Source organism: Triticum urartu, chromosome 7A (assembly GCF_056163025.1).
Source record: "Triticum urartu cultivar PI428250 chromosome 7A, HENAU_Tu73, whole genome shotgun sequence".
Lineage (NCBI taxonomy): Eukaryota > Viridiplantae > Streptophyta > Magnoliopsida > Poales > Poaceae > Triticum > Triticum urartu.
Window position 1 is genome coordinate 189,607,411 of NC_141879.1, and position 5,103 is coordinate 189,612,513.

General features: G+C 50.5%; 1 pseudogene; it reads right to left on the reverse strand.

Annotated features, from left to right (window-relative positions):
* Window positions 1-826: 826 nt before the first annotated feature.
* On the reverse strand, window positions 827-2,306 carry LOC125523082 (aspartyl protease family protein At5g10770-like; annotated as a pseudogene).
* Between the last annotated feature and the right edge of the window lie 2,797 nt (window positions 2,307-5,103).

The window sequence follows — 5,103 nt, forward strand, 5'->3', positions numbered from 1 at the left end:
GCGCATTCAGCCGACCGCTAGGAATGGCGTAGGTGTCGCAGCAGAGGTGGAGAGGGAGCCGAGGAGGAGACCGGGCGATGAATGGGCGGCGTGCTCGCCGGCATTAGCTGATGGCGCAGTGGCCGGTGTCGAGTGCCAGGCCGGAATAGGGGTAGCTAGGTTATAGGGACGAGGTGGGCTGCGGGGATGGTTGGGCCGACCTGGCAGGCTGTTGTTCCTCTATCTTATTCTCTTTTCTTTTTATTTATTAAATTTAAAAGAAAGCAAAAAGGAAAGATGGTTAGGAATGGGTTTTTGGCAAGGAGCTATTTTTTCCGGACTCACAAAAATGTGGTTGATTCAGGAAAAATAGAAATGAGCATAAGCGAAAGGTTTAAATTAAAACTCATTTGAATTTAATTAAATGGGTTTGAACTAGAAGTTGGATTTAGGTTTTCCCACAATTGATGAAAATTTCCATGTTAATTGCACTTTGCACAATCTGAATATTGTTAGATCAATCTGAGTATAGGAAGAAGCTTCTAGGTTGCCACTTTTACATGTATGAGCGGTCGACATGGCCAATGTTTAAACCGTAGCAACGCACGAGCCTTTTTGCTAGTTATTAAAAAAGTAATAGATTATAGTTCATATTATTATTTCACTTGATAATAAGCCCGGACGACATAAACCGAATAACATGGCCGGGTGTATTTAAAGTCGAAGAGAAGCTTAAGCTGGTCTCTCGACAAGCTTAAGCCACGAAGAACTGACCCTTTATTACCCCATTCGCAAACGTTCAAGACACCCACGTGCGATGCGTGTGTAATGCACCCATGATGATCAGTTATAAGCAACTCTTGGGGACGAACCCGACCTTGCCTCCACGCAGGTCGTAAGCCACCTCCGTCGTCGCCTGAGCCAAGGTGCCCATAACCGTGATGCCCCGTGCGTGCGCCGGCACCGGCGCGAACGCGAGGCACCCGACGGAGAAGATGTTACCGCGGTCCTTGAAGTACATCGTCTGCTGGACGCCGGGCTCCAGGCCCGCACCGCCCTCGAAGGTGAGCTCGACCGCCGGCACCCCGACGCTGCTCTGGCCGGTGAAATTGTAGCACGTGTCGAGCTCGCCGTACGGCGGCGCCACAGGGTACTGCCCCATCCACCCCCTGAACTGATCGCGGAGGGCCGCATAGACCTTCGGCTGCAGGTAGGTGAACGTGGTGTGCAGCTCCATCAGCGCGTCGCCGGCGAGTGCGTGAGGCGGAACCGGGATGTCCACCCCGCCGACGCTCACGCCGACGAGCCGGAGGAAGTACAGGTTCGGGCGGGAGGCTTTGCTCTTTAGGGTGGCGTAGCTCACTATGTTCGGGCGCGTGGCCCGAAGGAGAGGAAGCCCGCCGAGTAGGGGAAGGCCGAGGGCAGGCAGTAGGAGAAGGCGACCGTGTCCGGCGACAGAACGACCCGCGACGCCAGCGAGTGGGGGTCCCGGCTGAGGTCGAGGACTCCCGACGAGCTGCCCACCGTGCTGGCGCCGCGCGTCTCCAAGCAGACGAACCTGAAATCGTCCACGGCGACGGACCGCGAGACCGTGAGCGTGTCGGTGACGAAGGTGGCGTTGAGCACGACGGCGCCCTTCTTTGTCAGGGTCGCCGTGCAGCTGGGTCCGGAGCAGTCGCTCAGCGGGCATTTTCTCGAGCCGCACGGGATCTGGGCGAGGGAAGACGACCGGGACGGGTCGAAGAGCCGCTTCTTGCCGCACCGGCCCCCGGCGCATGGCTCGCACCGGAGGAGCGTGGCTCCCACGGTGGCCGTGTCGAATCCCACCGTGAGTCTCTGCACCGGGGTGCCGTAGCTGACGGTGACGTGGTACTCTGATGCGCCCGGAAGAGACTGGAGTGGGGTTCCGATCGAGGGGATCGTCACCCCGGACTTTTTATAGTCGCCTGAGTCGCCGAAGAGGGCGCGCAGGCGGAGGGCGTCGCCGATCGAGGGCATGCTTTGGCCCGAACCGGCACCGGCGCCAGAAGCAGGAGCGCACGGGCTAAGCCGATGCATTACTGGCAGCCGTCCTCCGTCTCCGGAAAAATGACCACAACCACAAGTTCATTAGCAGCATGAGAGGTTTGGTTCTGGGTTCTGATGCAGAGATAGATGCAAGGCACTTCACCAGAAGGGACGGGCGAGCAGGTCGACGGACTCCTCGGATCGGATGAGAGGACAACAAAGTGCTTTCCACCATTGGTGTAGCTGGTGTGGTAAGAGCTGCCAAGGTGAGCAGCAGCAAGAATCAGACAGAAAAGCAGAGAGGGAATGGCGGAAGCCATTGCTTGTTGTGCTATGTAATGGCGGTAAAGTTGCATGGTACCTCGTAGAAACCTGCCCTATATATAGCCGTAACATCCAGCTAGGTCGCCAGCGTTTGAAACTGTCATCTCTCCTCCTACGACGCCCGACGACGGGGATCAGTCTTTTGTCGTGTGTTCTCCTATGACGATCAGCCCAAAGCCAGGTACATACAAGCGCTTGTGCCTGCGGAAATGGATAGGGATTTACGCCCATCCTTCCAAAATGGGAGGAGAATTTTACACAGCTAGCTACTAGCCGGAAGAATGAGCGATCAAGTTATCCATATCAATAGCTTCATTGCTAGCTGTTAGAGCATGCGCACTATCTTAGCTGCATGCTGGAAAAAACTTCTTTTTTTGTGCACGCAGAGCCGAAATGGGCGCTCCAGCAACCGCGCAATAATCACACGCGCGGTATAATGGGTTCAGCGCGCGGAGGAAAACGGCATTGGACGATGCTTATTTCGTGCCCCCGTTCCCGCGCGCTGGACAACAACGACTCGCGTGCAACTTCACCAACCGCTAGATCTAAGACCTCCAGGCGCTCGGGCCGCCGCCCGCACCTTCCCCATTTGCTTGGGCGACCCGTCGGTGCTTACCCCGCCTATCCCCGCGCGCCGTCACTGCTTCCTCCACCTCCTCTCCTCGCCGCCGCCCCTCGAGCGCACCATTCCTCTGACGAACAGCGCCCGGCGGCCCATTGCAGCTCGGCACCTACAAGGTGTTTGACAAAACGCTTGCAAGGTATGTATTGCTTCAACTTTATATTTTGTAGATGAATTTGGTGCATGTTGTTTGTAGTTTTATAAAGTAGTTTAAATTCAATATTGCAGATGAGTTCGTCCTACGATTCTTTTGACGAAGAATTTGATATTCAAGAGGAGGAGGACCTTGCAATGATCCTAGCTATGCATGTCAATAAAAAGCCGAAGTGCGGTGGTTCGGTTATTGCTAGTCAGAAATTTTGGACGGATAAGATCAATACCCACGACAGATTGATGATGAACTATTTTGTGGAGAATCCCACATACCCCGAGTCCTACTTTCGACATTGTTTTAGGATGAGTATCGAGTTGTTCAAACGCATTGCAGAGAGCGAGCCATTATCGGTTTTTTCAGCAGAGGGGGAATGCCGCCAGAGAACTCGGGCATAGCACCTTTCAAAAGGTGACAGCCGCTTTGCGTATGTTGGCATATGGTATTCCGGCGGATCTAGTTGATGACCACTTGGCCATGGCTGAGAGTGAAGCCATCATGTGCGTCAAGCACTTCACAATCAGAATTGTGCAAGTGTTTGGTCCGGAATATTTGAGAGCTCCCAATGTTGAAGACACCGCAAGGCTTTTGGAGATGAACAATGCTCACGGGTTCCCAGGTATGCTTGGCTCAATAGATTGCATTTATTGGAGTTGGAAGAACTGTCCTAAGGCATGGCATGGACAATTCCACGGCCAGAAAAAGGGTCCACTATAATCCTTGAAGAAGTAGCCGATCAGGAGACTTGAATTTGGCATGCTTTTTTTGGAACGCCTGGATCTTTGAATGACATCAATGTTCTTAATTAGTCACCACTCATGAATAAGATTGCAAATGGTGAAACTACCCCATTGGAGTTTGTAGCAAACGGTCATACACACAACTATGACTACTATTTTGCGGATGGCATCTACCCAAAGTGGCAAACATTTGTGAAGCCGTTGAAAAAATCGGACGGTAAGAAAAATCTTGATTTCCACAATGCTCATGCGGTGGCTAGAAAAGATGTGGAGAGAGCTTTCAGGATTTTCTAAGCCCAATTTGCTATTGTGGGAGAACCAGCTAGATTTTGGGATCAAAAGATCCTTTGATACATCATGAACGCTTATGTGATCATGTATAACATGATCATCGAGAATGAGCGTGGGCAAGATTTAGACTATTCTCAGTATGAGTTATTGGGGCGTCCCATGCGAATGCAAAGGAGGGCTGCGAGGGTGGCTCGATTTATTGCCTCCTATCATGCCATTTGACGTGCCGAAACGCATACTGATGTTCAGAAGAATCTAATTGAGGAGTGGTGGGCATGGAATGGGCGACAAAACTAATTTGTTGTTGTATGTTTGATGTTGTATTGTTGAACTATTTGTTGTATTGGAATATAAAATATTTGTTTGAGTTATAATAATAATTAAACTATTTATTGTTGATTTATTTTTTGTGTGTTTGGTCTTTTTGGTTTAGTGAGAAATGTACTTTGTGCTGGGTGTGCTGTAAATTTAGCGCGCTTGCTAGAGCCATAGCGTCGCGTCATATTTTGCAGCGGCTGTAGAAGCAAGCGCCCTTCTGCGCACAAAAAAAACTATTTCGGTGCTGTAAAAAAATTAGTGGGACGCGCACCTATTGGAGATGCTCTTAGAACTTGGACCACGGCGTACATATGTTTTTCTTAAAAAAGAAGGACTACCCCGGCCTCTGCATCACATGATGCACATAACCATCTTTATTTAAAAAATGACATAACAAGGTTTAAAGTTCCAAATGGTGTCTCAAAGACCAACAAAAAAAACCAGAAAAAGTGACACAACCGGCAAAAATAGGATAAATGGACTAGCCGTATATCCTATTATTGGACCGCCATCCAAACTTGTTATATATATTCCGTGCTATTATCTCCCAACGGTTGCACGCAAAGTTCATAATCTCTCTGTGATCCGCATGGTTGGGTAATGACTATGTACAAATCCATCCAGATGCTCGGAAGATTACCTGTAAAAAATTAACAATGGTTTGTCTGATA